Raw genomic sequence first — 27,670 nt, 5'->3', positions numbered from 1 at the left:
GTTGTTTTATGATGCTAGCTTAATTATTGAAAAGTGAAGGCTTCTAACCATCATTAAAACCATGCCTTTTATAATGTGCTACATACAAGTCCAAAGAAACCAAGAAATGGTTTCTTTTCTGTTTAAGGAGCTTAATGTTAATGCAAACATTCAGATTTAAGTGACTACAAAACTATCAGGGTGAAACTAATAAAAAATATAACATAAGCAAGAGAGAGTAAACTGAACATCTCTTATTAAACAACTTTTTGGGAATGCTTACAAAATCAATTGAACAGACACCTGAAGGAGGTTCCTGCATAGAATTAATAATGCACTGGGGGTCCTTTTATTAAGGTGTGCTAACCGATTTAGTGCGCACTAAAGATTAACATGTGCTAAATGCTAAGGCATCCATTATATCTAATCAAGGCAATATTCATTATTGTCATTATACTTTATATTAGGCTTGCTATGCTATGAATGATGAGATTTACATGAACCAGACATATTTCTTCCTTATGGAAACCATAATTTCTATTTATTGCAGTTTATGCTGAAATATGCTTCAGAATATCAAAGTTCAAAATGTTTTATATCTCATCTTTGACATACTGGTTCATTTTTTATTTGGTTTTATAGAATTTAAAAATAAAGATCACAATTACATTATTACGGCATATAGAAATAGGGTTAAATTAACAAACCTCAGAAGTAAAAAAATGGAAATAAAAAATTTTTATGAATACAATATATGATCCAAAATTACACAAGGAGGGACATAATAAAAAAAAAGTCTAAGTCCCCTTTTGGCCTAAGGCCTTAAACGTTGAAAGTAGAAGCAGGAAAAATGTCCATTATTAAAAAAAACCATCCAAAAGGAGGGTTTTTTTTATAATGGCCTGCCTCTACATTCAGCTGTTTAAACGCCCAGACCACCACTACGTCTACTACACTAACAACATATAATCAACCTAAAAAAAGCCTAACTCCCAAACGCCCAAAACAAGAGCTTTTAGGCAAAGGAGGAGCCAGTCTTTCACTTAAAAGCTGGGTTCTGTAACCGGTGTCTGTCAAAAACAACACCGGTTACAGAATCCACCCCTCCCCCCCCCCCCCAACACACACACATACACACACAACGATCTGCCCAGGAGAGAGCCCAAGTCCTACTGGCCTCGCCAATTATGATCGGGGCAAGAGGGAGCCCAAGCCCTCTTGCCGTGCGGCACCCGAACCCCCAACTCGATCCGGGCATGAGGGAGCCCAAGCCCTCTTGCCCGGTGGCATCCCCCCCCCCCCACTAAGATACGGGCAGGAGGGATCCCAGGCCCTCTAGCCCTCAACGCACCCCCTCCCAAGAACGCCCCCGAACCACAAATCGCCCCCCCCTTTGAGACCCCCACCAACCCCTTGAACCCCCACCCCTAATCCCCCTCCCTGTACCTTAAAATCGTTGGCCAGATGGATGGATGCCAAGCCCGTCCGTCCGGCAGGCCAGCCGTCTCAGGAATGGCTGGACTTAGGGCTGGATTGGCCCAGGCGGCTCAAACCCTGCCCACAGGTGGGGCCTGAGGCACCTGGGCCAACCGGAATCCTGCTCTCTGTCACCATTCCCTGCAGTGCAGGCCCACTTTAAAACCACGGGCTTGCACTACAGGGAACGGTGGCAGAGAGCAGGAGAGTCGGGGAGCAGGCAAAAGAGATCGGGTCAGAGCCCTGACAGCAGTGACAGGAGGCTGCTTCTCCTGTCACTACTGTCAGGGCGTGCGTATGAGCGAGGATCGCTCTGGCCGTGGGTAGGGGGGGTGTTAACGATCGTCCCCATTTGTATGACGGCCTTTACTGAATTCGTCGGCCAGCATGCAAACAGAATCGGATCGTGCACGGTTTGGAGGTTTTAATGAATCCTGGCCTTAATTTATAAGCTTAATTAATGTTGGTATAGGCACTTGACACCTCACAATCAGCTTTAATTGGACTTAATTGAAAGTAAGGTACCCAATTCAAAAAATCTTGATTCTAAAATAATAGGCACCTAGCCCAAAGTGGGTATGGTTAGGGGCAGATCATGGGCTGCAAAAATCCAAGGGAATGATGCAGTTTAAGGGGTAAAGAACTTTTGTGCATGAAAGAGGAATGGGACTTGTGCAGGATTGTATGGGATGATGTTAAGGTGGCCAAACAGGTTGAAAAATGACAGCAAAAGCTAGAAGGATGCTAGGGTGCATAGGGAGAGATAAGGCCAGTAGGAAAAAATTGATGCCCCTGTATAAGACTCTGGTAAGACCTCATTTAGTATCTTGTGTACAATTCTGGAGACTATACATTCAAAAAGATATAAACAGGATGCAGTCAGTCCAGAGGAAGGCTACTAAAATGGTCGGTGGCCTTCATCATAAGGCATATGGGGACAGACTTAAAGATCTCAAAATGTATACTATGGAGGAAAGGCAGGAGAGGAGAAATATGATAGAGACGTTTAAATGCCTACGTAATGTAAATGCGCATGAGTCGAGTCTCTTTCATTGTTATATATTCAATATCTGCCTTAAAGTTCTCTGTGTTAGAAGTACCACAATTGCCACATGGAGGCAATATTGCAGAATTACTTTGGAGTAAGGAACAACGGTGGATTTACCAACTGTACACCGTAATGCCGCAGGGTTTAAATTGTGAGATCGAGTGCAGTTGGTATATATATGAAGTTTCCAAATACAGTGGAACCTTGGTTTACGAGCATAATTCATTCCATAAGCATGCTCGTAAACCAAATTACTCGTATATCAAAGCGAGTATCAAGGGAAACTCGCTTGATACGTTCCCACCCACACCCACCCCCCACCCCGAGGTCAGCGGCGCTGCTCCACCCCCACCCACCCCTCGAGAACCGGCATTGCTCCCCCCCTCCCGAATAGCATTCAGCCTTACCCCCATCTAGCAGCGGTACGCAGTGGGGGGCGTTCGCAAGCGGGGGAGAGCGATGCCGGTTCTCGGAGGGGTGCTGGCAAATCGAGTCAATGCTTGGTTTGCAAGACAAGATTTGTGAGAATGTTTTGCTCGTCTTGCAAAACACTCGCAAACTGTGTTATTCGCAAACCGAGGTTTGACTGTATATGTACTGTGGCAAGGATATTCAATATCTGCCTTAAAGTTCTCTGCTTTAGAAGTACCATGATTGCCACGTGGAGGCAATATTGCAGAATTACTTTAGAGTAAGGAACAAACGGTGGATTTACCAAATGCACACCTTAATGCCGCAGGGTTTAAATAGCGAGATCGACGGAAGGGAGGTAGTCATACATGTGACAATCAATGCAGTATACTGGATAGCCTCGCTGGCCTTCTGCTGCCTCCATTATTCCTTCTTTGTGACTAAAGTTGATGTGCTGGAGTGTGCCCGACGTGTATCTGAAGGCCCTTATGTGTAGGAGTGGTACACGGTGTGCAGCTAGCTGAAAGAATAGATAGAGAAGAGAAGAATGAGAACAGAAGAAAAGTACCTTTTTTTTTTTTGAGTTAGAGTTAGAGTTTGAGTTAGAGTTTGCTGCTGGGCTGCCTGTGCTCCTGGCTCCTTCTCTAGGCTCCTTCGCAAAGGCGCAACGGCCGCGCAGCACGTGAGGAGACCAGCAGGAACAACAAAACAAGAGTAGATCCAAAAGAAAAGGTAACAAACTGGGACTTAAATTGCCTATATACAAATGCTAGGAGCCTAAGGACTAAAATGGGGGAGCTAGAAGTTATAGCCGGAAAAAAGGACTTAGACATAATAGGAATCACAGAGACATGGTGGTCGGAGGACAACAAATGGGATGTAGCCCTACCAGGGTACAAACTCTACAGGAGGGACAGGGCACACAAGAAGGGGGGAGGAATAGCACTGTACATAAAGGACTCCATTCCTTCATCCAGAACAGAAACAACAATAAGAGCAGACAGTCTGGAGTCGCTATGGGTTAAACTGACAGGAGGGGAAGGAGCTGACATCAAATTGGGTCTGTACTATCGCCCACCAGGACAGCCAGAAGCAAACGACCTGGACCTGGAGGCCGAACTGAGACAGGTGTGCAAAAGTGGAAGAGTGGTGGTTATGGGGGATTTTAACTACCCGGGAATAGACTGGGACATTGGGCACTCAAATTGCACGCGAGAAACTAAATTCCTAGAGGTGATAAAGGACTGTTTCATGGAGCAACTGGTCACGGAACCAACGCGAGGGGATGCCACTCTAGACCTAATCCTCAACGGGCTAGAGGGACCCGCAAAGGAAGTGGTGGTACTAGCACCATTAGGGAACAGCGATCACAACATGATCCAGTACAAATTAAACATGGGAACATCAAAGGTGAAAAGAACCACAACGACAGCACTTAACTTCAGAAAAGGAAACTACAAGGACATGAGGAAGATGGTAGGAAAAAAGCTCAGCAACAGCTCAGGGAAGGTGAAGACCGTAAAGGAAGCCTGGACACTGCTTAAAGGCACAGTGCTCGAGGCACAAGACCTGTATGTCCCAAGGTTTAGGAAAAGGTGCAAAAAAAATCGAACTAGAAATCCAGCATGGATAACAACTGCAGTTAAAAAGGCGATAGGCGACAAGAAATCATCCTTCAAGAAATGGAAAAAGGAACCAACAAAGGAAAACCTGGAAGAGCACAAAAGACACCAGAAAGAATGTCATCGAGAGGTCAGGAAAGCAAAGCGAGAATATGAGGAAAGACTGGCAGGAGAAGCAAGAAACTTCAAACCCTTCTTCAGGTATGTGAAAGGGAAACAACCAGCCAGAGAAGAAGTGGGACCACTGGACGACGGAGACAGGAAAGGAGCGATAAAGGAGGAAAAAGAGATAGCTGACAGGTTAAACAAATTCTTCTCGTCAGTCTTCACCAGAGAGGACACATCCAATATTCCGGAACCCGAGGTGATTATAAACGGAGAACACGATAAAAGGCTGGTACAACTAGAGGTAAGCAAAGAGGATGTCCTCAGACAGATAGACAGACTAAAGAGCGACAAATCACCGGGCCCGGACAGCATCCACCCAAGGGTACTAAAAGAACTGAGAAACGAAATAGCAGAGACACTTCGCCAAATATGTAACCTCTTCCTAAAAACAGGGGAGATCCCAGAGGACTGGAAAATAGCAAATGTCACGCCCATCTTTAAGAAGGGATCAAGGGGTGACCCGGGAAACTACAGGCCTGTGAGCTTGACCTCAGTTCCAGGGAAGATGATGGAAGCAATGGTAAAGGACACAATCTGCGAACACATAGAAAACAATGGACAACTGAAGGCGAGCCAGCATGGCTTCTGCAAGGGAAGGTCATGCCTCACGAACTTGCTGTACTTCTTTGAGGGAATAAACAGCCAGATGGATAAGGGGGAATCCATAGACATCATTTACCTTGACTTCCAAAAAGCCTTCGACAAGGTACCTCACGAGCGGCTACTTAAAAAGCTGTGGAACCACGGGGTGCAAGGGGATATCTACCAATGGATCAAACACTGGTTGGCAGGCAGGAAACAGAGGGTTGGAGTAAAAGGCCAATACTCAGACTGGCAATGGGTCACGAGCGGAGTTCCGCAGGCGTCGGTGCTGGGACCTCTACTGTTCAATATATTTATTAACGATCTGGAGGCAGGGACAAAATGTGAGGTTATCAAATTTGCTGATGACACCAAACTCTGCAGCAGGGTTAGAAACACGGAAGACTGTGAAGACCTGCAAAGGGACCTAACGAGACTGGAAGACTGGGCAAAAAAGTGGCAAATGAGTTTTAACGTAGAGAAATGCAAGGTCATGCATGTAGGGAAAAAGAACCCGATGTTCAGCTATAAAATGGGGGGAACACTGCTAGGGGTGAGTAACCTTGAAAGGGACCTGGGGGTGATGGTCGACACATCACTGAAACCATCGGCGCAATGTGCAACAGCCTCAAAGAAAGCAAACAGAATGCTGGGCATCATCAAAAAAGGTATTACAACCAGGACGAAGGAGGTCATCATGCCGCTGTATCGCGCAATGGTGCGCCCGCACCTGGAGTATTGTGTTCAATACTGGTCGCCGTACCTCAAGAAGGACATGGCGATACTCGAGGGAGTGCAGAGGAGGGCGACTAAACTGATAAAAGGTATGGAGCATTTTTCATACGCTGACAGGTTAAAAATACTGGGGCTGTTCTCCCTGGAGAAGAGGAGACTTAGAGGGGACATGATAGAAACCTTCAAAATCCTTAAGGGCATAGAGAAAGTGAATAAGGACAGATTCTTCAAACTGTGGGGAGCCACAAGCACTAGGCGTCACTCGGCGAAATTGAAAGGGGACAGGTTTGGAACAAATGCTAGGAAGTTCTTTTTTACCCAGAGGGTGGTGGACACATGGAACGCGCTTCCGGAGAATGTGATAGGCCAGAACTCTGTACAGGGGTTCAAGGAGGGTTTGGATAGGTTCCTAGAGGATAAGGGGATAGAGGGGTACAGATATAACTTGAGGTAGGTTACAGAAGTGGTCAGAAACCACTTCACAGGTCGCAGACCTGATGGGCCGCCGCGGGAGCGGACCGCTGGGCGAGATGGACCTCGGTCTGACCCAGTGGAGGCAACTTCTTATGTTCTTATGTTCTTAAGGAGGTTTATGGGTCATGGCTGATTGGCTGCAAAAATAGCAGCTTGTTGGTTCACTGGAACCAGAGAATATCCTGCACTGATCCCCATTCACTTTGGTAAATTTTATTTCTGATGCTACTCTTCCAATCTGTCCTCCAAAAACTTCCCTCAAATTACCCATGAATTCATCTTTAACCATTTTTTGTCAGTTTCTTGCAAACATCTTTTCAAAGCCCTAAAGATATCTCGCATCACAACTACCTCATACACTCCACATCCAGCTAATCAACAAATGCAGAGCCTGCCAAGGTACAGAATGAGGGAAACCAAAACCACGCAGAGGCCTGAGGATGAAGGCCCTCTGAATAATAATAATAATAATAATAATAACAACTTTATTCTTGTATACCGCCCATCCGTAAGGTTCTGTGTGGTTCACAAAGAAGAAGAACTGTACAATCAGTGAAGTATACATAAAATTCTGTAGAGCATAATAATAAAATAGGAAGTAAAGTGAAGGATACAAAAAATTCTGAATGACAGTGAAATGCACTACCTGCCCTGAACCCAACACGTGGCTGCCCAGCTCAGGGTGCAGCACCCAACATCCCTTTTGTGCTCACAAAGGGACCAAATCAGCGAGGAAACAACCCTCCCAAGATCAGGTAAGCCAGAATAGTACCTGCATAGAAAAGCCAGTGCACCTTCTCACTGGGGAATCCACTTGTCAATTCTGCGTGCCTCACTGTGAATCTCACTGCCGAATTATGTAACAATGTTGGCAATTCCAGCCTACAAAAAGCTGACTGACATCTAGGAGAAGCAAGCCCGCCTGTTCTGCCTACAACCCAAATGCTGAAAACCACCGCCTGCACACCGAGTGCTACACCGGTGCAGAAGGCATATGCCCTACTGCGTTTCTTCTGGTGTCGGTCCCCGTAGTTTGTCGGTGCTCTGCCTCCACTGTCTGCCCAGCAGTGCACTCTGTGTTCCCTTTCCACTGATGTGCTCTCACTGGTGGTGCTGCTTTCTCCTCCCAGCACTAGATAGGGCCTCCTCCAGTACCCCGTGCAGCTCAGCACACACCGCCAACCTCAGCATGCTGGAATAGCAGTGCTAGTGTGGCAGCCCGCATCCCTCTGTGCCCTTTGTGGTGCCGCTCTTGACTGGTTGGTGGTGTGCACGCCTGACATTGGCCCCAGCGGTGCACTCATGTTCTTGAACTCTGGCCAATGAGCTCAGTGCCGAAGTTCTCTTCCTCCTGGCATGCCACTAAAAATATGGCTATGCTGGGTGATGACCTGATTTAAAGAAGCCCGCCACTCGCCTTCCCCCACCCCCTTTCTCTCCTATTGGCTCCTCTGTTCATTCTTCTCTGCTCCTCTATCTGTCCCGACCTGGGAGGCCCCTCCTTTTGTGGCAGGCCTCAAGGATCTCCCGTATGAGGAACAACTGGATAAGTTGCAGCTGTACTCACTCAAGGAACGCAGAGAGAGGGGAGACATGATCGAGACGTTCAAATATGTCACGGGCCGTATCGAGATGGAAGAGGATCTCTTTTTCCTTAAAGGACCCATGGCAAAAAGAGGGCATCCGTTGAAAATCAGGGGTGGGAAATTTCATGGCGACACCAGAAAATATTTCTTCACCGAAAGGGTGGTTGACCTCTGGAATAATCTTCCACAACAGGTAATTGAGGCCAGCAGCGTGCCAGATTTTAAGAAAAGATGGGATTGGCATGTGGGATCGCTTCATGGAGGTAGTTAGGGGGTGGGCCATTAGTGTAGGTAGACTAGATGGGCCGTGGCCCTTTTCTGCCCTCATTTTCTATGTTTCTAGTTGCTCTGGCTTGCTTCCCAATCAATGTTTCTTTGAAACAGTGAGTGTTTACCTGTGCTGTTTAGGTTTTTATCTTATACTGACTGATTGACCAACGTACATTATTAAGTTCTTCTTGTCTTTAAGATTTGTTGACCAAAGTGCATTAATATAATTCATCTTGGCATTAAGGGCAATTCCTTCTCCTGATGAAGGCAGAATTGCTGATACACAGCTGCGTTGAGGGAATCGATTGATTGCATCGCTATTTTGATGAACCTCATTAGAGACATCAATTGTGTGTATTGACATTTCAATGAACTTGACTGTGAATTAAACAGATATAGAATCCAGACCATCTCCATGTTCCACTTTGTTTTTGTTGTTTGCCACGTGGAGCACTTTCTTCTAATTCCTTTTTTACATTTTTTATAACGAGTTTCTGCCCGGATTTCTTTGGTAATCCATTCCATAAATTTGGAGCTAACCAGAAAAGTGTTTTCTCCTTTGTAACAACCTAATGTGCCCTTGTAAAATGAGGGCACATTAGGTAATTTTCTGGAGATTGGCAGAGTTAAGAGTTATTTATTCACTAGTCTTTAAGCCCGTTACATTAACGGGTGCTAGAATAGATGTCTGTCTGTCTGTGTTTCTTTAGCTCTCTCTCCTTGGCCGCTGTCTGTATCCTTCTGTCTCCACCTCCCCCCCCCCCCCCCCGAGCAAAGCTGTCTGCCCCCAGCACCCACCTCCCCCCCAAATGTCTCTCCATGGCCCTCTTATGTCTTCCCACCCCAGAGCAAAGCTGTCGGTCCCCAGCACACCTCCCCCCAAAGCAGCGCCCTTTCCCTATCTCTCCATGGCCCCTTCTGTCTCCCCCAGCACACCCCTCCCCCAAAGCAGCCCCCTTTCCCTCTCCCTGTCTCTCCATGGCCCCTTCTGTCTTCCCCCCCAGAGCAAAGCTGTTTGCCCCAAGCACACCCCTCCCCCTAAAGCAGCCCCCTTTCCCTCTCCCGCTGACTCTCTCTCTGGCCCCCTTTCTCTGTCTGTCTTTCTGTTCCTCTCCCTGCCCCTGTGTCTTTCTTTCTTTCTGTCTCCCTCCCTCCTGCTGTCTGTCTGTCATTTTTCCCCATTTCCCTGTGCAGCAGCATTTCTATCCCACTTCCCTATGCAGCAGCAACAGCATTTCCCTCCTATCCCCCCCCTTTCCTGTGCAGAAACAGTAGCAGCATTTTCCCCCACCCCCCCTTTCCCTTTTCTTACCTTCTCTTCCCTGCTCCGTTCGGCCCCTCCCCCTTCTTTTACTGCTATTGTCCTGCTCCATCCGGCCTGCTCCTGACCCTCCCACCGCCGACAAACCTCGGGGCTCCAGCCGCGTAGGAAGCACTTTAAGCACGCTGCTTCGCGGCCTTCTACTGCCGATTTCCTCTGCCGCATCTGTCTCCGATGATGTCATCAGAGACGTGGCAGAGGAAATCGGCAGTAGAAGGGCGCGAAGCAGCGTGTTTATAGTGCTGCCTATGCCGCTGGAGCCGGGAGGTTTGTGGAGGGTCAACGGCCGGAGCGGGGCTGCTGTCCATCACTCGGTTGCTGCCACTGGTGCTGCCTATGCCGCTGGAGCCGGGAGGTTGAGAGAGAGAGAGAGCATAGTCGCACGCCTCCAGCCCCCGCATGCGCCCTGAAGTTTAGAATGTTGCCACAGAAGCACACCTCAGGGCGCCAGCGCTCACGAATTTTTAAGAGCGCATGCGCCTCTAGCATTTTATTATTATTGATTGCTCGATGAAGGACATGGGTCATGAAATTAATTAAGCTATGCTTGAACTTTAGGCTAGTTATTTAATTCCTCCCCATAGATGTAAATTCAATAGAAAGTCGAGAATTTCAATTAATTAATGCAGACGTAATTAGTAGTACATGTGATCAAGGTTAATCAGAATGCTCATGTCCGTTGTTCGTGATTCAGACTTACTAGTATCTCTGTTTATGGGTATTCATTCAGGTATATACAGTGTGTCTGTTGCCCATTGCAACATGTGTATGAACCAGCCCCAATTTGTTGAGCAATGCTTATCGGGCATGGCACTCTCAGCCCATAGGGCATGGGTAAGCATGATATATGGTACCGTAATACTTAGGAGGCTGTTCAATAATGCATGTGACCATGTTTGTTTTCCTTTAGTGCTTTGTACAAAGATATGCTACCCGCTACAGCAGCCATGGAGACATCACTTCAAGCTCTGATGCATCAGTTGCAAACACAAGTATGAGCAGATTAGTGATGGCCAGCAGAGGTCAAGCATTCCTGAGCTGATAACATGGGGAAGTCAACACAGGAAAGGCACCTCGCAAAAGAGGATGGAGACATGCAGGCATGGGATAGGCAATGGTTCGAGAGTATTTAGAGAATCTTTCCATTACTCCTATTTTCACATGTTGTGGTAATAGAGCATCCCATTCATTGGCACTTCAGAAGAGTTTTCTTAATAGGGATCTCCCTTGGATCATACAGACTATTAACTGTGGATAAGATACCTCTGCATGTATATGGTTTCTCTTGGGTAGACACTCGAAATGTAAAATGTCTCCTTAGGTCCTTTCTGAAGCAGCAGGGATTCTGTTCTGAGATCTATGTCCTTTAAATCCTTGGCATTATCATTCAATGTCTTATATACCATAATTCTCTGCAAGGAATCTATGCAGTTTACAATCAGAATTAGATCAAGTTTTGGAAGTTTTAGAATGTGGGGAAAAGGGTAACGATAAGTATGGTTATATGTTTTTAGTTTCTTCTGAAGTCAAGGTACATGGTGGGTTGTCTTAGTTGCACTGGCAGTTTGTTCCAACTGTGGGGAATTTGGTATTTGAAGGTAACCTCAAACATCTTCTTCCACCATATTTTTGAGGCAATGGGAGAGGTATTTTGAAGCACTGTGATACACGTGAATTGAAGAAGGTAGTTGGACTTTGATTTCAGATGTCAGTCCTCCCGCATTTTCTCTATAGATCGCTTTATAGGAAATGCTGCCATGGAGCAGCAAAATAAAAAAAAATTTTAAAAAATGCCTAAGTTCTTATTGGGTCTAGGGTGCTAGTCGCCCGAAGTTGGCAGCGTCTAAAGTCCATTCTTGAAAAATATGTCCAAAATATTTTTTTGCCCAGGATCGTCTGCTTATACATTCAGCCATTTGCCGCCAAGTCATCTATCTTTAGATACCACATTCTCGACCAAAAATTTGTCCAAGTCCCAACCGCCCATAACAAGACCTGTTAGACGTGGGAGGGGCCAGCAAAGTAATGGACTGGACACCCAGACATGGCAACAGAGTAGTGGGGCACCTTACAGGGCACTGCTATGAACTTCACAAAAAGGGTGCCACATAAACATCTCATCACAACTCCTTTGCAGGTCATGGTGAGCCCCCCAAAACCCACTATGCCCTTATGGCTGCAGGTGGCACCTATATGACAGTACAGTAGGGTTTGGGAGGGTTTTGGTGGACTCATATTTTCCACCATGAATGCAATGGTTAGGGTGGCTTATGGGCCTGGGTCCTCAAAAATATGATTCACTAGCCCCCCACCTCCCGACTACTTAAGCCATCTCTGTGCAGCTCTACTAGGCTTTCCTATGCCAGGTACTGATGTTCCGGAGGCAGGTTTGCAAGTTTTTATTCTGATTTTTATGGTGGTGTGAGGGGGGTCAGTGATCACTAGGGGAGTGTGTGGGGGGTCTGTATTTTATCCCTGCAGTGGTTATCTGATCACTTTGGATACCTTCTGGGCACTTATACCTGTTTTCAGATCGCCTAAATCACAACATATAAGTTCCTTCTAGGCGGTCTCGTTTAACTTTCAATTTTCTCTGCAGGATGATTAAGTCCCACATCCCGCATACCTCCCGCCCTAAGCACTCCTCCAAAAGTACCCCTTTGAGCTCTGGGCGCACAGTGGCATTCAGGGGCCTAAAAAGTCTCTGAATATGTCTAAACCCCATTTTGATTAAACTGGTCAACAAGCATTTTGATACTGGAGTTCTGTCGCCTGTTCCTTAACAAGGGCCACATGCTGACTCTAAATCTGAAAACAGTTTTTATCTATCACGCCCTGTTTTTAAGTTTTGCGTCAGTTTGTGTTTATATCATTTTCATCAATAAAGCTACCGTGAATTGTTGTAACACAATATTGCATTTTAGGACAGCTCATCAATCACATACAGCAGGGGTGCTCAAAAGGTCGATCGCGGTCTACCGGTAGATTGCGAAGGTAACGCGAGTCGATCGCGTTGCCTTCACTTTCTACTTGCTTCCCGACTCAGAGCCGAGCCGACCAACTTCCCCCACCAAACGTTAATTCTGATGTCAGAGAGGAAGTTCCGGGTCAGCCAATCGCTGCCTGGCTGGCCCGGAACTTCCTCTCCAACTTCAGAAATGACATCAGGGAAAAGAAATCTGGTCAGCCCGACGCTTCTGTGTGGGGAAGCAGGGAGAGCTTGGGGCGGCGGTGGTTTGGAGGCCTATTCCCCAATTGCGGCAGCAGTGGCTTGGGAGCAGGCAGGGAGACAGAAAGAAGGGGGAGCAAGGAGACAGAAAGAAAGAAAGGGGGCATGGAGAAAGACAGACAGAAAGAATGAAAGAAAGAAAGGGGGGACAGGAAGACAGAAAGAAATGGGACATGGAGACAGAAAGACAGACAGAAAGAAAGAAAAGGGAGGGGGCAAGTAGATAGGAAGAAAAAGTTGGCGGAGGGAATGAGGTCTGGAAGTATACAGCAGGCTGAAAGAAGGGAAGAAATATTGGATGCAGTCAGAAGAATAAAGTGCAACCAGAGACTCATGAAATCACCAGACAACAAAGGTAGGAAAAATGATTTTATTTTCAATTTAGTGATCAAAATGTGTCCATTTTGAGAATTTATATCTGCTGTCTATATTTTGTACTATGGCCCCCTTTTACTAAACTGCAATAGCGGGTTGTAGTGCAGGGAGCCTATGAGCATCGAGAGTAGCACAGGGCATTCAGCGCAGCTCCCTGCGCTAAAAAATGCTATCGCGGTTTAGTAAAAAGGGAGGGGGTATATTTGTCTGTTTTTGTATAGTTGTTCCTGAGGTGACATTGCATAATGTCATCTGCCTTGACCTCTTTGAAAACCCGCAGAATATGAATGATTAACATTTTCTCTGCGTACAGTGTGCTTTGTGTTTTTTTTTTATTTTATTGTTGGTAGATCATTTTGACTTGGTCATTTTAAAAGTAGCTCACAAGCCCAAAATGTGTGGACACCCCTGACATACAGTATACCAGTAATTTGAAAGTTTATACTAAAAAGTGATTGTGCTGCTTCTTCTACCTGTAAATTTTATATTTTGTTGTTTTTTGTCTAAGATATTATTATAATTATTATGAAGAGACGAGGTTGTGTTAACCATCCTGATAATTTCTGTTATGTCTGCAGACAAAAAAGACAAAAAAGAAAACTGCAGACCACTGTTCAAGATGCAGGCAGTATTTATTACAATAAACAATTTGTTGCCCTCAGAGAGACCACCTTTTGACAGGTAAAGGGACCCAACATAGACCATGTTTCAGTCAACATATCTTCATCAGGGGTCCCTGAGATAGTGGTTAAAAAATATGCTAGCAACAATTTTGCCTGATCTATGAGATACAGTGCCTGCAGTTTTCTTTTTTTGTCTTGATTCACAGTAAAAAAAGGAAATTGATGAGAGGGTAGTAAGAACGTAATCTAGATGGATGCAGAAAATAAATTGAAAAGGAAAATGAGGGAAAAAGGGGAAAGGGATTGGAGAGTAGAGAGATGCCAGACCAATGGGGGTGAAAGGAGAGATGGAAGGGGGAGGCATACAGTTTCTGGAAGGGGCTTAGAAGGAGAGAAGATGCCTTTTAGGGGCAGAGAGATGGCAGACAGTGGATGAAGGAAGAGAGGCTGTTATAGAGGAAAGCACCCTCCAGGGATTCAAGAAAAGGTTAGACAAGTTCCTGCTGAACCAGAACGTACGCAGGTAAGGCTAGACTCAAATAGAGCACTGGTCTTTGACCTAAGGGCCGCCGCGTGAGCGGACTGCAGGGCACGATGGACCACTGGTCTGACCCCTCAGTGGCAATTCTTATGTTCTTATTACAATTATGGGGGTGGGGTCTGGAGCAGAGCTTTCGAGCCCCCAAACAAAAAAAAAAACGTTCCATTGCCTATGCCTAGAATGACTATTTGAATAAAGTTGGGTTAAGTATGGTAACATCTATGAGGTGAAAATAACCAGGTGGATCGCTGGAATGGTGTCTTAGGGTGAGGAAGGATCTATACTTTTACTAAGACTAAGTATCTTAATTTTAAAAATGTGGCCTGCGACTTAGCCCCTTATGTGATTGAATTTGTCACCCCTGACCGAGAGCCAAGTGCTTGTCATCATCTCTGTTTGTGATTGTGGAAAATTTATTTATTCTCCTCATCAAGATTCATTGGCTTCTGGGTGGCCATATCGTTGCTCGAGATCCTACCGCACTTCTTGCAGGCCTTGAGCTTCATCTTGCTGAAATGCATTTTTCAGTCTCGTTACCTTTTCTAATGATTGAGGTCCCAACCAATTTTTCATCAAACTCATCTTTTACCTTGATGTGGGATTTGTTATCGTTATGGTGTCTTTAAAGTCAGATTTCCACCCTCGATAATTTTTCACTACCTGTGCATGCCATGCATTTTGCTAGAATTTCCCTTTCCAAGGTTTCGAGCATACCTGCACTAAGTATCTGGGGTTGATCACTTACTGCCATTTGCCTAGAGTTTGGCGTATGGCATCTCAGGTGCCTCTTGCCTAATCACATTGGGTTGAATTGGGTGATGTTCCTTGGGCGTGCCCAGTTCCCAAAGGGAGTCAGAGTCGATGCTTGAAAAGAGCATCTTATTCCAGTCAGCATGGTCATGCACCCATGCTCGTACTTGCGTATGGATTACTGTCTTGGTGTTTTGTCTCCATGGTGTGCCTCAGGCGAGCTGCACTCTGCTGGGTAGGACATACTTTCCCATCCCCTAGTGGCTCCTCTGAAACCAACTGTGGTTGCTTGCTCTCTCGGTCTGAGGCCTGGAACTTTACATAGTCTATTACACACCGCATGGGGGTCTCCTGGTATGAGATGGTGGATCTGTTCCCTCCCTGCCTTCAAGCCTCATGGTTTTCTTAGAGGGCATTGGCTTCTGCCTCAGTAACAGCTACTTCTTTCTTTTGTTGCATCTTTGTACATTGGTGTATCCTGGCATGTCTTCCTCAGCCATTATGGTGGCATGGATCAGCGACTGCTCCCTTTGTGCACTGGGCATGCAGGAGCATTATTCAGCTCATGAGCATGGCCTGCCTGCTATGGGGGGGGGCACTTAGCTGGGAATGTGAGGCATGAGGTGGGACCAAACTCATCTACCCAAAAACAATAAACAGTGCACAAACATAATACACCACACTTACATGTGCCTACATAAACATCAGAGCTCTAGGCCCAAAGACAGAACATATAAAAGACTGGATAGAAAACGAGAATCTTGACTGCCTCTTCCTCACAGAAACCTGGCTTACATCAGACGCAGATCTCAGGATCATGGAAGTCTGCCCTAAGGGATACAAAATAACAGTGGTCTGCAGGGGAAAAAAAAGAGGAGATCTAACCATCTTAGTCAGAAACTCCCTAAATCTGAATATACTAGACAAAACGTCCACACTTTACATGGATCTACTAGCCTGCCAACTTTCATGCACCACACTAAAAGGATCTATAACTTGCATGCTCTGCTACATAACACCAGGGAATTGGAACACAGCAAGACCCAAATTTGAAAATTTTATATACCAAAACTCACTAACAACAACTTACAACCTGATCCTAGGATACCTAAACCTCCATCTCGAAGATCAATCCTCCAAACAAGTAGAAAACCTACTGTCATTCCTCGAAGCCCTAACATACACGATTTTAGACCCACAAACCACACATGAGAAAAGTCACAAACTAGACTTTGCAGCCTTCATGACCCAACAGTCCTTACCGTTAGAGATTCAAACATCAAATGGAAAGTGGTCTCGATCCTTCTGGTCAGACCACTACACATATTCCTTCAACACCAACTGTGCCAAAGACAAAACCAAACCAAAATCCCAAAGATCAACCTACAACTCACGTAAATACATCGACCCCTCTAAATTCTGGATTAAAACAGACACAACAATCCAAGAATGCAACCCCAAGGACTTCATCTCACAATGGTGCAGGCTAAGCACAGCTACCCTAGACGAGCTAGCCCCAATATAAACAAAAATCAGAATTAGCAGATGATCAGACAAATGGTTTGATAATGAACTACTCCTACTCAAAAGACAATGCAGACGACTAGAAAGAAAATGGAGAAAGAACCCACGAAAACAGCATGGAGAAAACTAAACCAACAATACAAGCTAAAACTAAAAGAAAAAAGAAAGAAACACTACACCAACCTAATAGGCAAAGAAACACAAGACACAAAAAGACTATTCCAAATACTAAAAAAATCTCACAGACCAAACCCTATCAGCCATCCTTTTAGCCGAATAATATAAAAGCAAAATCACAACTGCCAGGACTACCCTCACCGTAACCCCAACCCACCTAGAAGAGATCACAATGCCCCCCACAGAAAAAGAATCAGCTGCAGCAGACAGAACTTGGTCCCACTTCCCCACTATACAATGGTTCAACCTTAACAAACTCTACAAAAAATACAGCCACAAAACCTGCGACCTCAACCACTGCCCTCCATACCTATTAAAATCCTCCAGTACCAAATTCCGCACTCTCCTCTTACAATGGATACAAACCATGCCCGCGGATGGTCTTTTCCCACAAGACCTCAGTGAAATCGTCATCACCTCGATCCTAAAAGACCCTAAAGGAGCAACAGATCAACCAACCAACTACAGACCCATAGCCTCAATACCACTTTATGTCAAACTAATGGAAGGCCTAGTAGCCAAATTCATCACCACTTAGAAGACCACAACATACTCCACCCTACACAATCTGGTTTCAGAACCAACTACAGCACAGAGACACTACTAGGTTCCCTCCTGGATACATCTAGACAACACCTCAGCACAAGTAAAAAATGCTGATTATACAACTGGATCTCATCGCAACATTTGACCTGGTGGACCACAACATCCTACTACAAATACTAAATACAATAGGACTCACAGATAAGGTACACACATGGTTTCAAGGATTCCTACAATCCAGAACTTACAGAGTAAAGTTGAACAAAGAAAAATCATGGTCCAACCTCTGCGGCGTACCCGAAGGATATCCACTATCCCAAACTCTCTTCAATCTCTACATTGCATCCCTCGGCACCTGCCTGGACAAATTAATCTTAACCTCCTATAGCTATGCAGACGACATCACCATTCTCCTTCCTTTTGACCAACCAACATCCTCCATGACAGACACACTACACAGGACACTTGAACAGTAGCAACATGGATGAAAAATCACAAACTGAAACTGAACCCAGACAAGACAAAATTCATTCTCCTCAAAAATAATAAACCCCCAACCATAACAAATCTAGTAATAAACTCAGTCACATACCCCATACTAACTACTCTAAAACTTCTAGGAATGACGATAGACAGATGCTGTACCATGCAACCACAAATCAACAAAACAATACAAAAATCATTCAAGGCGAGTTCAAAAATTCTTCGACAGAACACAATCTCAGCTCTTGGTCCAGTCCCTAGTCCTAGGTCTTCTAGACTACTGCAACATACTCTATCTCCCCTGCCCCGCAAATATGATAAAACAACTACAAACAGTTCAAAACACAGCGCTAACACTTATCTAATCACTGAGGAAACACAACCACATCACGGCGGTATACCTTGACTCACACTGGCTCCCCAATACAAGAAAGAGTACAATTCAAATTCTACTGCCTACTATTTAAAACCATTAACAGAGACAGCCCAGCCTACCTAAACAACCGCTTAATCCAAATTACCTCAACCAGACATAGGAGAACCCACAAACCGTTCACATATCCCCCAGAGATGTCAAACAAAAAAAAAAACTGTACGATGGCCTTCTAGCCACATAAGCAGCAAAACTAGACTGCCAACTCTCCAATTTACTGATAACGACCCCAGACTACAAATCGTTCAGAAAAGAAATAAAAACCATGCTATTCAAGAAATTCTTGAAGAGAAACTAATACCACAAGACTCATCCCAATTCTCTGAAGCAACCCGTTCTACTCTTCAATTCCTCTGGAAATGGGCAGATAACTCCTTTTGTAATCCGCCTTGAACTGCAAGGTAATGTCGGAATAGAAATCACTAATGTAATGTAATAATGCCAACAATACAGCCAGGGGCACTCATAATGCATCTTAGTGCCGGGACCTCCCATCCACTTCCAGAGTCACTCATCATACATCTTGGTGGAAATGAAATGACCGCCACACCCGGTGTCAAGTTGGTACATAAGATGCAGAAGGATATCGCGGAGCTAGACAGAATATGCATAGGCACATCTCTGGTTTGGTCCCACATCATCCCTCACTGAGTGTAAAAGATGAGTGTGTGGTGAAGACAAGGTAACAAAGTTAAGCAGGTGGATGCCCAATTCTTACAACAAAGTTAAGCAGATGGATACACAAAATTCATACATATGCTCCAAGGGAGCAACATTCCATATGAATTGATCACAGAGGATTGCCCATGGCTTTACCACCTGGAGGGGTGGTAAAGAAATAGATCTGGATACTTAAATCAGTAACATTCAGGACACAACTGACCGTTTTCTCCTTCAGGAGGACACAGCATGTAGACCTAGGGTGGGGGACTCTTGGCAAGTGAGGAATTACTGCCTCGAGTTGTGGCAGGATTGGTGACCCAAGGGGCCACTGATGAGCGGGGGGTTCAGGTAGGAGGAAAGGGACTAGGATTTGTGCCATTCTAAAGTGAAGGCTCCTAACCCTTGATGGCTAATGAGAAACCCCTCTTGGATGGAGGGGCATGCCCAAAAAGTGACTAGCGGTACCCACTCGCTTGAATGGCAAAAGGGAGCAGAAGCAGTCAACGGGGCCCGAGAAGTTTGGACAGCGGCTCAGGTCAAGTGGGAATAGAGTACGGCTTGAACAGTAGGGCCTACTCATATACAATCAGCTACAGTACATGTTCTGAAATAACTAATGTAAATAACAGTGGCCCCAGCTTCCCTCACTTTGTGCGATAGTTTAGCCCCTGGGTCTAGATTAGGACAGCTACTAGCCTGGGAAGAAATTAGTGATAGATGAGGACTTCCAGTTGTTGCTCGTGTGGAATGGCTGCATGAGCTGAGAGCTACATCTCCCTGACCTAGATAATCGCTTGTTTATGCTCATCTAAAGTTTTTTTGGGACTTATTTTCTACTCCTTCCTTGTGGGTCTACACTGCTACAACACTATGGCGTCGAAAATAAACTAAAACCGATCCTCAGCCTACGCCTGAGAGGCTTAGCCATTGCCTGAGAAGGTGGGACATAAAGAATTAATGATGGTGGGTGAAGACCTGATCCTGGCTGAACTGAAAGGGATCAAAACTCTCATGAAGAACCATATGGATATATCTAAGGATATTCGCCAAGAGTTAGAAACGATCCACTCCCAAATCGAGTCCTCTCAACAACTGTTTGAGCAACTTGCTCAGCGGGTCTCTAAAGCTGAATCAGCGCTTCCTGCTATCAAAGCTAACTCAGCCGCCATTACCACTTTGCAGGCCAAGTTCAAGGACATGGCAAACAGGAGTAGAAGAAATAAAGTGTGCATTCTTGGCATGTCTGAAGGTGCTGAGGGAGCTGATATGGGAGCTTTTTTAATATCTTGGCTCCCCAAGTTCTTGAATATTGAATTCTCCCCTGCTCTGGAAATTGAGCATGCCCATTGAGCATGCCCATTGCACCCCTGCCAAGTTGATCCAGGGTTCTAAGCACCCAAGACCCAATGTCACCAGACTCCTTCGTTTTCCTCAGGTGCTCCAGATTCTTACCACTGCCAAGGGGAAGACCTCTATGTTGCACCAGGGTCGAAGATCTTAGTGCCTGATCTTGTTGCACCCACAGCCACGAAGAGGAAGGCTTTCCTCTCCATGTGGCAGGACTTCAAAGGCCTAGGCACCCAATATGGCTTATTCTACCCAGCAAGATTTCTGGTTACTTACCATAATCATACGGATAACTACACAGACCCAGAAACCCTGCGTTCGTGGATCCATCTGACGAAGATGGGGTGAAGTTCCTGCTTGGCATCGGATGAATCATCCCCCATTTGGACTGATCTACAAATTGCTCTCTGCCTACTGGTTCTAAGCTCCCCTTCAGCTTTCGCCAAAATATCCATTGACAGTCTATTATTCAAGATGTCTTTCCAGATATGATTCTCTCTTTTGACTCAATTCTAACTGTATATGATCTGTTAACTAGCTTTTTGTTCTACGACTTCCTCGCTTTTAATGCTACTTTAATTACATTCAATGGCTTCTTTTCTCTCTCTCTCCTTCTTTAGTTTCTACTATATTATTTTTCTAGCATCTCTATCTGTACTTGACTCAGATCGTAACTATGGATGGGATCTTTCCTATCTTATATGTTGCTTCTTCTCATATATTTATATGGCTCCTTAGACCCCATTTCTTTCTATCCTGTCTGATGACTTTCACAGGCCCCATTCTCTGCTCTGTTCTGCTTTTATGTCACGTTCTTTTACTGCTGCGTGTGCCTCTTGCATCATGTGTTTCTTTCCCTTTAATGTAGTTCTACTGGATTTACCCATTGATTTATTTTGCTTCCACTGTACCCTTCACAACCAATGTTCACTGTTTACAAAATCCATATTAATAATCATTCTATTATATCAGGGCTGCCCAAGTCCGGTCCTCGAGATCTACTGGCAGGCCAGGTTTTCAGGATATCCACAATGAACATGCATGAAAGAGATTTATCTGCACTGCCTTCTTGGTATGCAAATCTCTCTCATGCATATTCATTGTGGATATCCTGAAAACCTGGCCTGCCAGTAGATCTCAAGGACCGGACTTGGGCAACCCTGTATTATACGGTCTTATACTTCTGACTGATGTATGTACTTGTTCGGCCAGGTTTGGAATTAGTGATGATTCACTGTTTTATGCTCTTGTTTGTTACACTGATATTTGATGCCCTCTCTGATTTCATACCACAAGTATCATTCTGGTGTCTTGTTTGTATTTTGATAGGCTATGTACAGTGTATTTGCCTTTCTTGGTTTATCATGTCCGGTTACTCCAATGCTGCCTTATTTGTTTTATTTGTGCTACACTAGTGCCCTGAGCTGAAGCTTATCTGACAGTATATATTGATCATTTTTCTTTTTCATTTTAGGCGTTGTGTCTTTTCTTCTTTTCTGGTGTTCTATGTGTCATCCTGATGTCTTAAGTGTATTCAGTATGGCGATGTTTTGTGCAACTTGGCTCCTTACTTCCTCTGTTATGGGTGTCTTCCTGATGGTTTTTTTGTTTGTTTGTTTTTTAATTCAGGTTGCCCTAAGCTTAATTTGTATGACAGAGTATAACAATCTTTTTTCTTTTTGTGTATTAGCTGTGTCTTTTCTTCTTTTCTGGTGTTCTATGTGTCATCCTGATGTCTTAAGTGTATTCAGTATGGCGATGTCTTGTGCAATTTGGCTCCTTATTTCCTCTGTTATGGGTGTCTTCCTGATGTTTTTTTTTTATTCAGGTTGCCCTAAGCTCAATTTGTATGACAAGAGTATAGCAATCTTTTTCTTTTTGTGTATTAGCTGTGTCTTCTCTTTATCTTTGGTCATCTTGATGTCTTAAGCTTATTCAATTTGGCGGTGGCTTGTGCACTTCGTCTCATTTCTGGTGTTCTATGTGTCATCCTGATATCTTAAGTTTATTCAGTATGGCGATGTCCTGTGCACTTTGGCTCTTTACTTCTTCTGATATGGGTGTTTCCCTGATGTCTTGAGTTTATTCAGGTTGCCTCAAACATAATGTTAGTGTATTATGTTCATTTTTCTTTTTATCTTATATATTATCTGTATCTTTTCTTTTTCTTTGGTGTTCCATATGCCATCCTGATGTCTTAAGCTTATTCAGTTTGGCGATGTATTGTCCACTTTGACTCTTTTCTTCTAATGCTATGAGTGTCTTCCTGACGTCTTCGGCCTATTCAGGTCAACTGTGTCTTGTGTATATTTGGCTTTTCATTTTTTGTGTTAATTGTGTCATCCTGTTGTGTTGATTCTACTCTCTCTATATATATATTTCATTTTCTATTTACTGTGTTAAACTTGTCATCCTTTTGTCACACAGCTTATGCAGATTGATAATGTCTAATAATATATCCTGGCTTTTTACTTTTCTTATCAAGCATGTTATCTCCATGACTCCTGTTTATTCAGATGTTTTGTGTACACTGTATACTCTGTCTTTTACTTTTTCTCTTAAGTGTATCTTACGGATGTCTTGAGTTTATTTAGATTGACCCTATTTAGTGAATATTTTCCTTTCCTCCCTTTGCAGTGAGTGTGTCAGACATATGTCTTGTGCATACCCAAGTTGAAGGGGTTGTGCTTTAATTGCTTTTTCATTTTCGAGTTCAATGGGTCTGCTTGATAACCTTGGTTTAATCACTTGACAACATTTTGTCATTTTGATTTGAACTGTTTTTACTGATAAATCCAAATATTGTTTTTTGTTCTTTGTGGGGGGGGGAGGGTTTGCCCAGACTGCCATTCTTGTCTGTTTACATCTGATGATATGTCCTACAGTTTGTTGCACATGTAATTTTTTTTTTTTCATATTTGCTATGGTCCCCCATCTTACACTTTATTTCTTAACTTTCAATCTAACTGTCTTAATTTTCTAAGTATGTTAACTATATTTTATATACTGTATAAATATGGAAGCTTTTTTGTCCAATATATTTTCAATGATGCTTTATTTTTTGAAATATGTATCCTGCTAGAGACATAACTGGGGACTGCAAAGCCCAGGCAGTGCTTCTTTAGCTTCCATCTGGCTTAGGGCTCTCTCGGACCAGGAGGCACCCCTCTTAACACTATTCCTGTCATGTGTGACTGCAGTATTCTGTTAGCATGATATTTCTGTGTAGCATTCTATAATAATTTGGCTTGTTCAGTTTTCTTGATAGTAGAAGTGATATATGTGAAGGGGAGGGGAGACAGGGGTTTTGTTGGCCTTGTTCTGTATATTTATAAAATGACAATTGTACAGAATATTGTTTCTTTTTATATTTTAATAAAATATGTTCATTATAAAATCATAACTGAGACTTGTGTGGATGGGATCAGATAGTTTGCGGGGACTAAGCTTGCGGAGACGGGGCAGAAATGTGTTTTTTTTAATTTCAGTCTTAGTAGTTGCCGGTCCACAAAATAATTTTTTATTTCTGCTGGTCCACAGGTATAAAAAGATTGAAAAACACTGCTCTAGAGCAGAGTCAGCAACTACACTGAGGTGCAGGAAGGTCCCCCGATGATTTGTCTGCTGGCTTTGCTCCGGAAGAAGTAATATATGTCGGAGGGGGTCCTTGCTGCAACTCCCTGCATCTGCAGGGTCAACTCCCTCTGATGTAACTTACTTCTTCCGGAGCAAAGCCTGGAGTCATAGTGGGACCTTCCAGCATGCGGCTGCCAACTCTGCTCCAGAACTAGTACGTCGGAGTGGGGTGGACCGGCAACTGGCAGCTACAGTCATCTTGAGAAAGGAGCAGGACTGCTGGAATGAAAGAGTGGTGCAGGGAGAGAAAGGGGGCAGGGTGGTATGGAAGGGTGGTGCTGATGGAATTGATGTACAGGGAAAGGGGAGAGAGACATAAGGGGGAAGGATACTGGATGGAATTGGATTGGAGGGAAAGAAAGGGGGCAGATGCTGATTGAAGAGGGGTGGATGGAGAGAGAAAGGGAAGACATTGGATGGTAGTGTGGCGGGTAGAGGGGGAGCCTATGCTGGATGAAAGTGCAGATGGGAGAGATAAGGGAGCAAATGCAGGAAGGAAATGGGAGGAGATAAAGAGGGGAGTAGACAATGGAAGTGGACAGAGAGGAGAAGGTACTAGATGGAAGGGGTAGAGAAAGAGGGCACATGATGGAAGGAGGGGATAAATAAAGGAGGGCACATGATGGGGGAAAGAATTGAGTTAGGGAAATACTGGAGGGGTGAGAGAAAGAGGTGGTGAGCTGTAGGTAGACCAGGGGTGCCCAACACGTCGATCGCGATCGACCAGTAGCTCAGGAAGGCAACGCGAGTCGATCGCGGAACCCATCCCGGGCTCCGTGATAGACTCGTGCTGCCGTCCTGATATACCGGGCCGATCAGCCTTCCTCTCCAGTGTTCTCTCTAGGGCCTTTTAGCTGGGCGGTCCACCCAGCTGTCATCTGCTGCTGCCACCGCTGCTGAACATTTAAAAAAAAACCGGCTTGGAGATTTCAGCCCGTAGCGAACTTATGCTCCGTGGCTCTAACGTGTGCGTGCCGGCTTCCCTCCGAAACTGGAAGTTATGTCCGGGGGGGGGGGGGGGGGGAGAAGGGAAGCCGGCACGCACATGTTTAGAGCCCTGAAGCAAGCGTTCGCTATGGGCTAAGGGGGGAGACAGGTTAGTGAAGCATTTGCTCTTCTTGCTGCCGGGTCCTACCTACTTTCTGTTTCCGCGAAGGCAGGACCCGGCAGCATTTCCCCCAATAGGTTGATCGCGATCTTGGGCCAATCAGCCTTCCTCTCCCCGACGGCAGAATTGGCGTCGGGGAGAGGAATGCTGGTCGGCCGAAGCAGGGAGAGCTTGGGACGGCGTTGGCTTTTGGGCCTGTTATTGATGGCGGTTTGGGTCCTGATCCCCGATGGCAGTGGCAGTGGCTTGGGGGAGGGCAGGGAGAAAGAAAGAAAAAGGGCAGGCAGGGAGACAGAAGGAAAGAAGAGAAACAGAAAAAAAAGAAAGGGAGGCAGAGAGAAAGAAAGGGCAGGGAGAGAGGAAGGAAAAGTTGGGGGAGGAAACGAGGTCTGGAGGAGAGGAAGCATACAGGCTAAAAGAAGGGAAGAAAGATTGGATGCACAGTCAGAAGAAGAAAGTGCAACCAGAGACTCATGAAATCACCAGACAAGGTAGGAAAAATGATTTTATTTTAAATTTAGTGATCAAAATGTGTCTGAATTTATATCTGCTGTCTATATTTTACACTAAGGTCCCCTTTTACTAAACCGCAATAGAGTTTTTTAGCGCAGGGAGCCTATGAGTGTCGAGAGCAGTGCTGGGCATTCAGCGCAGCTCCCTGCGCTCTAAAAACTGCTATGGTGGTTTAGTAAAAAGGGAGGGGGATATATTTGTCTATTTTTGTATGGTTGTTACTGAGGTGATAGTGCATAGAGTTATCTGCTTTGACCTCTTTGAAAAACCCTGGAATAGGAATGATAATTAACATTTTCTATGCGTACAGTGTGCGTTGTGTTTTTTTAAATTTTATTGTTGGTAGATCATTTTGACTTGGTCATTTTAAAAGTAGCTCGCAAGCCCAAAAAGTGTGGGCACCCCTGAGGTAGACAGTAAAAAGAAAATTGATGAGAGGGTAGTAAGAACGTAATCTAGGTGGATTCAGAAAATAAATTGAAAAAGAAAATGAGGGAAGAAAGGGATTGCAGAAGAGAGGTGTGGGAGAGGGAAGGAGAGGAGAGAGATGCCAGACCAATGGGGGTGAAAGGAGAGATGGAAGGGGGAGGCATACAGTTTCTGAAAGGGGCATAGAAGGACAGAAGATGTCATATAGGGGCAGAGAGACGGCAGACAGTGGATGGAAGGAAGAGAGTAACAAGAAGATAAGGAAAGCAGAAACCAGAGAAGACAAAGATATAACAAAAATTTTCTATTTATTTATTGTTTAGAAGACATGTGTCACTGTTTCTGTGGTGTTGAATTATATGCAGAGTCCAGCTTCTTGCTAGTTCAATTTAACCTTTGTCTATGTATTTCTATTTTATCCCCCCTTTTACAAAACTGTGGAGCGTTTTTTAGCGCCAGCCATGTTGGTAGCAGCTCTGATGCTCAGAATTCTATGAGTGTCAGAGCTGTTACCACCATGGCTAAAATCCACACTACAGTTTTGTAAAAGGTGGAGGGGTTAGTTTGTGATTACATATTCCATACTAGGCGAAGGTGTTTTCTGTGTTCTGTGTGTTCGAAAGACATGGTTTTCTGTTAGGATTGATGGTGTGGGATTGATCTGTACTAGTCTGGCTTCTTTAGTTTTACAATGGGTGTATTGATGTACTGCTCACTGCAGTATGTAAGATGCTGCCTTTTCCTAAGTACTCATGTGTGACGTGTGGCTTGTTACTAAAAATCATGTTTTTCGTACAGATAGGGGGGTGCCAAAAAATGATGGGCCCCGGGTGTCACATATGCTAGGTACGCCACTGATCTCTAAATTGTTTATATTCTATTATAGTTCTTATTTGCGTGAATTTTCATAATTGGTCCTGATTGTTGATCTTTTACAAATTGTTTTCTGCCTTTATAATTTGCTCTGTTTCTTCAGGGAGGGGTTTTCCTTGACTCTGTTGTCTCTCCACTCATCAAGCTGGAGTGTCCTTCATTCTCCTCCCGGCCCTGGAGAGGGTTATTATGCTATTTTATGTATTTTATTAGGCAGTTTTTTTGGATCCTTCCAAGCTGTTCTCTTCTACTTTAACCCATGGTATACTCTTTTTTGCCTTTTTGTGGATCTTTAATGGCTCCAAGTAATATAATCTCATGGAATGTTAATGGTCTCAACCATCCCCTCAAAGCTAAAAGTTTTTGATTATCTTCACCTTAAGTATTGCTGACATCATTCTATTACATGAAACACATCTTAATCTTAAAGAATGCAAATCCCTTAAATGTCATCATTATGACTCTCACCTCTTCACTCCAACAATACTGAAGAAGAGAGGTATTTCCATATTTTTTCCCCAGTTCCTGTCCCCAGTTCCCCAGTCCCCAGTTCCTTCGCAAATCGGTCGATAGATATGGTAGATGGCTGATAGTGACTGTTCAATTGGGCTCTTCTCAACTCTCTATCATGAATATTTATGTTCCTAACATTGATACCCTTTCTTTTATGGCAGAGGTTCGCGAAGCTGTCCTGGAATATTCTGATTGCCCATTACTCATTGGTAGAGGTTTCAATGTTCATTTGGAAGCC

This window comes from Geotrypetes seraphini, chromosome 2 (genome assembly GCF_902459505.1).
Source record: "Geotrypetes seraphini chromosome 2, aGeoSer1.1, whole genome shotgun sequence".
NCBI lineage: Eukaryota > Metazoa > Chordata > Amphibia > Gymnophiona > Dermophiidae > Geotrypetes > Geotrypetes seraphini.
Note: the sequence above shows the minus strand (reverse complement) of the source record.